The sequence below is a fragment of the Orycteropus afer genome, unplaced genomic scaffold (assembly GCF_000298275.1).
Source record: "Orycteropus afer afer isolate SDZICR_OR568_19922 unplaced genomic scaffold, OryAfe1.0 scaffold00191, whole genome shotgun sequence".
Taxonomy (NCBI): domain Eukaryota; kingdom Metazoa; phylum Chordata; class Mammalia; order Tubulidentata; family Orycteropodidae; genus Orycteropus; species Orycteropus afer.
The window spans coordinates 147,734-159,256 of NW_006921778.1; positions in this window are offsets into that span (position 1 = coordinate 147,734).

The following is an 11,523-nucleotide window of genomic DNA, read 5'->3' on the forward strand; positions in this document are numbered from 1 at the left end:
CTTCATCAGTAGGTGCCTTAAGTCATCCTCACTTTCAGCAAGCAAAGTTGTATCGTCTGCATATCTCAGGTTGTTAATGATTCTTCCTCCAATCCTGATACCACGGTTTTTTTCATATAGTCCAGCTTCTCGGATTATTTGCTCTAGTGCTGTTATAACAGAAATAGACAAATGGATGTCTTTGACAAACTTGAATTTATTACTTTACAGTTTAGGAGGCTAGAAGTCAAAATTCAGAGTGGCAGCTCTAGGGATTGGGTGAAGGCCCCTCTACCTTAAGTTTCAGCTCTGCATCTTGTTCTAGGCCCACTGGAGCTGGAGGCTTCTTACTCATGTAGCTGCTGAGGCTGATGAACCAAAGATTTGCAGATAAAATGGTGTACCTCAAGATCAGCAGGCAACAGGACAGGCCACTAGTTCAATACTTTAGGAACAGTCTCAAGATCAGCAGCTAATACAGCCCAAAATGGACAAAAAAGGTTCAAGAACTTTCTCAAAACTTTTCCATACATACTGGAAGGAGGCCACATCCTAATGTCAACTCCCCTTCCACTGATTACTGTCTCACAGCAGATTCCACCATGGAGGTGATTAGAATCTCATCATGGGGAGTAATTACACCCAGCTGTCAAGCCCCTCAAATCCACAGCCCAGCCAAGCTGACACACAACATTAACTACTACAAATGGCCAATTTTTTTAAGAAGTGGATTGTCAGATCCTTCTTCCCAGTCTATCTTAGTCTGGAACCTCCACTGAAACCTGTCCACCATGGGTGACCCTGCTGGGATTTGAAATACTGGTGGCATTATCTTATAGCATCACAACAATGCACAAGCCACCACAATATGACAAGCCAACAGATAAGTAATAGTAACTGAGGTTAATGGAATAAAATTCACTGATCGACTGAGTCCAAGACTCAAGTTCTAGGGATAGAGTCTTGAAGCTAGGGATAGAGCTAGCTTTTCAGGAACCATATAGTTTTCCCAGACGGATATCAGAGATTATTGGGAAAGAGTAAAGAAAAACTAGTTAGTTGTTGCTCCACTAAAGTCTCTAAAAGTGACTTAAAAAAAAGTATCCTTGAAAACCTTAGGAGTTTTACAAATAGACTTATTGAGTGTTTAAAAATATTTTTCTCAGAAAGAGAATATAATGCTATCCCAAAACTCTAATCCCACCCACACAAAAAGTAGCCACATTATTTTTTCTTTAACAAAGTGGAATTTAAAGATCTCTTTTGGAAAAAGATGGATGATGATAAAGAAGCTGTTTGAAGAGCTGACCTAGAAAGTAATGATTAATTATATTCTTACAGGCTGAACTGTCCAAAGCAGTAGAGGGTATCATTTTTCTTCTAGCTTCTAAAGAGGTCAAGAGAGTCTTTGTCTCTGGCAGTGAGATATGAATGGAAGGTTAGTCATTTGATCCTTCTACAGAAGCAATAATTCACTGCCTCCATAGCCAGCTTTTCAAAGGAGCAATTTGAGGAAATGTATAAGGATAATTTATCTAGCCAAAATGGTAGATTCTTAGAAGCTATTTTAATGTAAGCCTGGTTTTACCTGTGTGGTGCAAATGGCTAAAGGGCTCAACTGCTAACTGAAAGGTGGGCAGTTCATGTATACCCAGGGGCACCTCAGAAGAAATGCCTGATAATCTTCTATTGAAAAATCAGCCATTGATACTCTATGGAGCACAGTTCTACTCTGACTCACACAGGGTGACCATGAGTCAAAATTGACCCACTTGCAACTGGTAAACTGGCTTTTACCTGAAGAATTCAAATGATCTCCAATCTAGCCTAAATTGCTTTGGTGAGTACTTCAGATGGACTATCATGATCTAAGAATTGACTAAGGTTTACAGTCATAAAATTGATATAGAATAGTAAAAACCAAAACTCAAACTCACTGCCATCAAGTTGATTCTGACTCATAGTGACCACCATAGGGCTTCCAAGGCTGGAAAGCCTTATGGAAGCAGACTGCCTCGTCTTTCTTCCATGGAGCAGCTAGTGGGTTTGAACTGCCCACCTTTTGTTTAAGAGCCAAATGCTTTAAGCCCTGCAAAACCTGAGCTCCTTATAGAATAGTGAGGCACAAATTTTGTCTTAAATTTTTTTTTGATTTATTGAGGTTTCAGTTCCAGTTAGAACTTTAATTATCCTTGGGGTAAATTATTATAGTAATGATCCCAATAACCACATCCCATTTTATTCTTGCCCTTGAAGAATCACACACACACACATTAAATCTGGGTTTGGGTATGCGACTTGTTTTGGCCAAGGAGATATTAAACAAACATGATGCAAGCAGAGGCTTAAAATGTCTTGCCCTTTGAGGCTTGCCTTTTCTTGTCTCTGGAAACGCTTCCAATGACCTGTGGAAAAAGCCCAAGTAGCCTCCCAGAGAGTAAAAGACCACGTGCAGTGAGGTTCCAACTGTTCCAACCATCCCAGTTGACCCAGCCATTCTAGCCAAGGGCCAAATGTATGTGTGAGCCCAACAATCACCATATGGAGCAGAGGTGAAAACTGTCCTAAGCGCAGCACAACTTATAGACAACATGTGGAATTGGGAATAAATAAATGGTGGTTGTTTTGAGCCACGAGGTTTTGGGTCACATTGGTATACAATAAAGTATAATTGACACAACTCTCATACCTTAAAGGGCCTACCTACATGCTTCAGAGTACGTAACAAGTGAGCAAGAAATGCCTACTTAATTAAGTTAATCTAATTATGCTGGCCATCATTTAAATTGCATTAAACATACTCATAGACAGCTTTTTTCATAGAATTTCAGAAAAAAAAAAAGGTTTCACTTAAAAGTTAATTTTGTTCTATTCATTTTATTCAAAAAGAAGTCTTGTAAGATGTTATCTTTAAGTTAGTATAACAAGGCTATAGAATAAGAGTTTAGTAGTAAATAAAGTAATTCACCTAAAATGTTTATTAGGTCAGTTTCTGGCCCTCAATATATGTTAATTTTTATGACATTGAAGATAGTGTGAGTGTGATGATGATTGTAAACTCCCCAAGGATAGGGGCTATTTTATTCAAAGTGGATTGCCCCATCTTCCTTCCACTGAGCAGCTGGTGGGTTTTAACTACTAGCCTTCTAGTTACCAGTCAAATGCCTTAGACACTGCATCACTAGAGCTCCTTGATTTATTCATAGTACCTGTGCATATATACAAATATAAAGTATATGATTAAGAGGATGATAACAATAGGTAAGTACTTTTTTGTTGTCTTTGTTTGTTTTCCTGCTTGGACTACATGTGATTCTTCAATCTGAGAACTCATATCTTTCTTTAGTTATAAAAACAATACTTAATTCTCTAAATATTACCTCTTCTCCATTCTATTCATTGCAATACTTGATACTGCTCATTCTATCTTTATTTATTAACTGTTCTTTAAGTTTTTTCAATAACATTGTTTCTCTGTTAGGCACCCTAAGAATTTTTCTTAAATTGATTTTTTTAGTTCTCTCTTTTCATCTATACTTAATCTGTTTAACTTATGTCTTATGCTTTTATTTCAAGCACTCTGGTTTTCATTTTATTCTTTTTCATACTGTTTTGTTCTTTTATTGTGGTTTCTATTTACTCTTTTATCTCTTCAATCATTATAAATATTCTTATGTTATAGTTTCTTTCTAGTTTAAAGTGTTAATGTCTTAAGATACCAGTTAGTTTGTTGGTTGCGTCTGCTGGCTCTCACTTATGTAATTTGTAATTTTTAAACATGAGCTCATCTTCAGGAATGGAAGTTTTTTCCTTGGAAAGCCTATATGGTCACAACTGGTTCATAAAATACTAGAATAGAGTACTTTCAAGCTTGCTTTTGCTTAGAGAGTAAGAGGTTTCAATGGTTCTGGACCATTTTTAATGTCTAAGTACCTGTTAGGATGCCAAGACATTTTTGGCTCAGCTCTAGGCACAACCTCCAGGTTCCATTCAAAACTGCACTCCTCAGTAGTTTATCTAATACAAGCAAAAGTCCTTCTCACTCTCCCTGGATCACATATCTTACAGTTAACATAATTGCTAACTTGTCATATGCACACAGCCTGAATTAGTCCACAACAGTCTCCCTTCTGTTCTCTATTCAGTGTTTTCAGCTCTATCTCTATAACCTGTTACAATTCCTCCAACTCCACATGCATTGTAATGACTTACTAAAATTCTATTTCAGAATTACAAAGTAAGAATATGATGAGATTACATTGATTTCAAACAGGAGTTCACATAGAACATAGGTAGAATTTATTTTGAAGGGGAGTATATTTTATTGTGGAGTCAATCGTCGTTGTTGTTATTAGGTGCTATCAAGTCTTCTCTGACTCATAGTGACCTTTATACAACAGAAAGAAACACTGCCTGGTCCTGTGCCAGCCTCACAATGCTTGCAATACCTGAGCCCATCTTTGCAGCCACTGTGTCAATCATCTCATTCAGGGCCTTCCCCTTTTTCATTGGCCTTCCACATTACCAAACATGATCTCCTTTTCCAAAGAATGGTCCATTCTGACAACAGACCAAAGCAGGTGAGATGAAGCCTGGCCATTCTTGCTTCCAAGGAGCATTCCAGCTGCACTTCCTCCAGGACAGATTTGTTCGTTCTTCTGGCAATGCACGGTACTTTTGAGTATTCGTTACCAATACCACAAATAATAGGATCAGCTCCTCTTCGGTCTTCTTTGTTCATTGTCTAGGTTTCACATGCATGTGAGGTGATTGAAAATACCATGGCTTGGGTTAGGCACACCTTAGTCTTCGAAGAGATATCTTTGCTCTCCAGCGCTTGAAAAAGGTATTTTGCAGCAGATTTACCCATTGTAATACGTCATCTGATTTCTTGACTGCTGCTTCCATTGGTGGTGATTGCGGAACCCAAGAAATATAAAAGCTTTGATAACTCCAATCTTTTCTCCATTTATCATGATGCTGTTTATTGGTGCAGTTGTGAGGATTTTCATTTTCTTTATGTTGAGGTATAATCCATACTGCCAACTGTAGTCTTTAATCTTCATCAGTAAATGCTTCATCACTTTCAGCAAGAAAAGTTGTGACATCTGTATATTGCAGATTGTTAATGATTCCTCCTCCAACCCTGCTGCCATGCATTTCTTCACATAGTCAGTTTCTCAGATCATTTGCTTAGCAAACAGATTGAATAAGTATGGTGAAAGGATACAACCCTGACACATTCCCTTCCTGATTTTAAACCATGCAGTATCTCCTTGTTCTGTTCAAATGGCAGCCTCCTGGTTTATTTATAGGTTCCTCATAAGCACAATTAAGTGTTCTGGAACTCCCACTCTTCTCAATGTTATCCACAATTTGTTATGATCCACACAATCGAATGTTTTTGCATAGTCAATAAAACACAAGTAAACAGTTTTCTGATATTCTTTGTTTTCAGCCAAGATCCATCTGAGATCAGTAATGATATCCCTCATTCCAAATCCTCTTCTGAATCCAGCCTACATTTCTGGAAGTTCTCTGTCAATATTCTGCTGCAACCATTTTTTAATTATCTTCAGCAAGAGTTTTCTTGTGTGTGATATTAATTATATAGTTTGATAGATATTACATTCTGTGGGATCATCTTTCTTTGGAATGGGTACAAATATGGATCTCTTCCAGTCAGTTGGCCAGGTAGTTGTCTTCCAAATTTCTTGCATAGATGTGTGAGTGCTTCCAGTGCAACATCCATTTGTTGAAACATCTCAATGGATATTCCATCAATTCCTGGAGCCTTGTTTTTCACCAATTCCTTCAGTGCAGCTTTGACTTCTTCTTTTGATACCATCAGTCCTTGATCATATACCACCTCCTGAAATAGATGACTATTGACTAATTGCTTTTGGTGCAGTGACTTTGTGTACTTCTTCCATTTTCTTTTGATGTTTCCTGCATCATTCAATATTTTGTCTATAGAATCTTTCAATATTGCAACTGGAGACTGAATTTTTTGTTCAGTTCCTTCAGCTTGAGAAATGGGATGCATGTTATTGCCTTTTGGTTTTCTAAGTCCAGGTCTTGGCACATTTCTTTGTAATAATTGACTTTGTCTTCTCAAGCTGCTCTTTGAAATCTTCTGCTCAGCTCTTTTATATCATCATTTCTTCCATTTGCTTTAGCTACTCCCCATTCAAGAGCAAGTTTCAGAGTCTCTTCTGACATCCATTTTGGTCTTTTCTTCCTTTCATGTCTTGTTAATGACCTTTTGCTTTCTTCATGGATGATGGTCTTGATGTCATCCCACAATTCCTCTGGTTCTCATTCATTGGTGTTCAATCCATCAAATCCATTCATTAGATGGCCTCTGAATTCAGGAGCGATATAATCAAGGTCATATTTTGGCTCCTGTGGACTTGTTTAAGTTGTCTTCAGCTTAGATTTGAACTTTCAAATGAGCAGTTGATGGTCTGTTGCATAATCAGCTCCTGGCCTTGTTTTGGCTGAAGATATTGAGCTTCACATCGCCTCCTTCTACACATGTAATTGATCTGATTCCTGTGTACTTTATCTGGTGAAGTCCACATGTATAGCTGCCATTTTTGTTGTTGAAAAAATGTATTTGCAGTGAATAAGTTGTTGGTCTTGTGAAATTCTATCATGAGATCTCCAGCATCATTTATATCATCAAGGCCATATTTTCCAACTACTTCTTTGTTTCCAACTTATGTATTCCAATCACCGGTAATAATCAACATGTTTTGATTGCATGCTTGGTCAATTTCTGACTGATGAAGTTGGTAAAAATATGCAATTTCTTCATCTTTGGCTTTGGTGGTTTGTGCATATATTTGAATGTTAGTATTAACTGGTACTTGTAGGTATGGATATTATCCTATCACTGACCACACTGCACTTCAGGGTAGATCTTGAAATACTCTTTGTATGCCATTCCTCTTCAATTTGTCATTCCCAGCATAGTAGATCATATGGTTGTCTGATTCAAAATGGCCCAAATCAGTCCATTTCAATTCACTAATACCTAGGATATCAATCTGTATGCATTTCATGTCTTACTTGATAACTTTTATTTTTCCTAGTTTCATACTTTGTACATACCATGTTCTGATTATTAATGGATGTTTGCAGCTGTTCCTTCTTATTTTGCTCATCAGCAAATAGAGGTCTCAAAAGCTTTACTGCATCCACATCATGAAGGTCCACTCTACTCTGAGGAAGCAGCTCTTCCCCAGTCTTACTTTGAGCACCTTCTGACCTGAGGGGCTCATCTTCTAGCACTATATGAGACAATATTTCAGGGCTATTTATCAAGTTTCCAGTACTATATCAGACAGTGTTTCACTGCTATTCACAAGGTTTTCACTGGCCAATTCTTTGAGAATTGGATGGCCCCTTACTACTTCTAAGTCTGTCTTAATCAGAAAGCTCTGCTGAAATCTGTCCACCGTGGGTGACCCTGCTGATATTTGAAACACCAGTGGCATAGCCTCCAGCCTCACAGCAACACTCAAGCCACTACAGTACGATAGACTGACATATAAAGTGGTAGAGTCCATAGGTGGTACAAATGGTTAAGGCATTTAGTTAAAGCACTCAGCTGCTGTTGGGAAGACTGGAATTTGAGTTCACCCAGCAGCACCTCAGAAGAAAGGCCTTAAAATCTACTCCCAAATTGTCACAACCATTGAAAACTCTTTGTAGCACTGTTCTATTGTGGCAAACATGGAGTTGTCATGAGTAGGAATTGACTGAATGGTCACTGGTTTGGCTTTTGGTTTTTATTTCATTATAAGATTTATTTATGAATCTTACTGATTGTGACATTGGAAAGATTTTATTCTTAATAAATGAGTTTTAGAAATAAAATTGGCCTTAATTCCATCTCACAAAGAGACTAACAAAAACAATGGCAGCACTACAATGTTTTGAATTTTAAGGGAAAAAGAAAATCTAAGAACAGTTCATTGTTCAGGCAAGACCCTTACAAAGAAACCACTCAGGGACCATGACAAAAAAAGGGGGGGGGACCTAATTTTCTAAAACTGATAGCAGCTACTTTTCCCATTAAGCAAACTCTCCATAGACATAATTAGCATAGTCTGTGCTGTCCGAGCAGTGGGGAAAAATGTTCTTACTGAGTTTCTGAATTTAGAAATGAAAAAAATACATGTTCACATGACTTCAGGTCTAAGAGGACAGCCTGTAAATTCCCCTTCCCTGTGCAAGTCCTGGAAGAAGAAACAGGTGAGAGTGAGACAATGGCAGGAAGAAAGCAGAGGCTCCTAGGCTTGTTAAACATGTCTGGGAGGAAGGGCAATGGTGAACATACACCTAGTCATACAGTCATAGGTACTAGGGACATATAAGGGAGGAAAAGTGATGAGATGGTGGGGGATGTATCTATTCGTTATTCACTTAGTGGCATTTATTGAGAACCTTCTAGATATAAGTTACTGCCATGCTAGGTATTACAGGAGAAGAAGAGATATTTTAAACTGAGACTCTACCCTCTATAATGTTCTAATATAGTATAAAAAGATGATAAAATAGCAAGTATAAATTCTACATGAGTTGTTGTTATGTGCCATCGAGTCGGACCCAACCCATAGCTACCCCTCCTAGGGTTTCCGAGGTGGTATCACTACGGAAGTAGGTTGCCCAACCTTCCTTCCGAGGAGTGCCTGGTGGGTTTGAACTGCCAGACTTCTGATTAGCAGTCAAGTGCCTTAGGCACTAAACTACCAGAGCTCCTTCTACATGAGTAGTACAGATAAAGTTAAAGATGTTCAACAGTGAAAAACAAGATCTGGTTCTGGTTAGGAAAGTAAAGCACAATTTTATTTATTACTAATACTCCACTACCTCAGGGAAAAATTGCCTGAATAAAGTCAATTTTCTTAAACATTTAGTCAGAGGAAGAACAACATCCCCCAATCCTTAACCCCTATTTGCATATTCAGCACAAAACAAAATAAATATTGGTACCTTCTATTCCTTGGAAGTCACTTAGCCAGTCTAAATCTCAATCTCTCAACAAGATATTATTATCACTTTCTTGGATCTAACAGGATGTAAATAAAATGCCATACATAATTTGTAAAACTCTGCAAAACGTTACTCAATAATATGAAACTGCAGGGAGCCCCCTACCCTGATTAAACCTGAAACACATGACAATAAGTTTCAGTCTTGGCTCCATCATTATTTAGCAATGTTCCTCCTGGACAACTCATTTAACCTCTCCAACGAATACATAATGAATAGCAGGTTAGCCTTAGGTTGCTGTTGTTGTTACCTGCCTTCAAGTCACTTTCCACCCCACTCTTGGAAACACCATCCACAATGGATCAACAGGCTGCCCATTATGCACCATCCCCCTGATGGATTGCAGATCCAATCAGATCATCGTGCTCCATAATGATTTCATTGCCTGATTTTAGGAAATAAATCACCAGGCCTTTCTTCCTACTCTGCTTTAGTCTAGAAGCTCCACTGAAACCTGCCTGACATCATAGCAGCAGGCAAGCCTCATCTGACAGATAGGTGGTGGCTACCCTTAAGGAGCATTGGCTAGAATTGAGCCTTGTCTCCCTTATGGAAGTTGAGAATTTTATCATTGAACCTATAATCTTAGCCTAGATTATCTCTAAAGCCTGTCTAGTTCTGGATTTTATGAGACTAAGTGATTATTAGGTTGCCAAATGTTTTCCCTTCTCATACTGCTCATTTGATAACAACAGCCATATAAACTAATTTCAGTAAAACTATAAGGACTACTAGAGTTGTCTTAAATAGGAATTTACTATAGACTCCCTCTCCTGTGCCATTTCTTAGATGTTCATAACCTCTGCCCTGCCCTTTACAACGTCAGTAAATGAATATCATTTCTTTTCCCTGATCATCACACAGAAAGTCTCCAGATAAAAATGTGAAATGGTGGCTCCTCAGAGGCGACAACGTGCAATTAGATGTCTGTAGTTTTGCATATTCCAAGCAAGCATTTAAAATGTCAAATAGAGACTCCTTCTGTTTCTCACAGACAACTCATTTGCAGAATTACTAGTAAATCAACATAATTTGTTTTCCCTGAGACTGTATTCTGCCTGGGAAATCTCCTTCAAAACTGCTGAAGCTGTTGCAATTATATAAAATTATTACATCTCACAATAAAGAACTTCTCTATAATTGGTTATACAAATGAGGGACTATAATACGTATAATTTAGGTATAGAGGATTATCCTTAAAAGGCAGTCTGTTATCCTCAAGTTAGTTTAGGTTCTTCAGTGCTCCCTTTGCGTCATAAAAATTGTACAATTCACCAGATACTATTAAGTATCCCAGGGACACACTTTGCTTGGGTGAATCCAAATATTTAGTATATGGTTCATGTCAAACATTTGCAGTATGTGAATGCAAATACACCAACATTGTGACTACTGTGGCTGCAGAATGGAGATTAGCCTTTGTTTTATAGTAGCTGACATGCACTTTTTTTTCCCAAAAGCTCTAACAGAAAGCCTGCAGGTAAGCCAATAGTATCTATCTAATTGCACATACCTGGCACCACTGAAGGAAATGGGTCAGATACCAAGGGAGGCTCCTGTGTGATGCTCTTTCTCTGAAAGAGAGAGCTGTCCCAAGACAAGACTTGTACTATGCCTGTATAGGATACAGAAATAAGGGAAATAAGGTGGGCTGAGGAATGTCCTTGAGAATAGAAGAGGCAATAAATGTAATATGGAAAAGGAAGGCTAAATGAATACCAAGAAACCACAATTTTTTGATTGAGTAGCTGTATGGCCACTATCAATCAATTTGCTTCTCTCTAATCCTCCATTTCCTCAAGTACAAAAGGAAAAATTGAGTTACATGATACCTATGATACTGTTTTACTACAAAATATTGTGAATCTACCTATTATGAATACTGGCCATTACACAAAAGTTTGGGATGGAATTGTGGCAAGAACATGACCTTAAGAGTCTGACAGGTCATGATTATAGCCCAGATTTAAAGTACTAGTTATGTGAGTCTATATTAGCTACTAGCTCTCAGAGTCATTTATTTATCTATAAAATGGATTTGGGGGAGAATAAAGCATCCACCTCGTCTATAGAAATAATTTTAAAATGCTTACTTTATTTTCCAGAACAATTAAGGAGAAACTGAGACAAAGTTTGTAATAGCATAGGCAGATTAGAATTTCTGGGAGATGAATATGTATTCTAACTTTATGACCTAAAGCTCCATATTAATCTTGTTCAGTTTAAACAATACCTTGTTCTACTATTTGTAGCCATAACCACAAAAGACTCCTACCCCTCCAACCACATTACTAAGATCATAAAACAAAGACAGGAATAGCTCACAGGACAGAGCAACCACATTCCTCAGATCCTAAGACAAGGGAAGGAACACTGCAAGAGAAATATCACAAATGTAAATTTACTGCTTAGATGTCATTTCCTGATAACAGGCCATTTTTGAGATGTTTTCTAGTCTACTACCCATGGTCAGTGTTAACA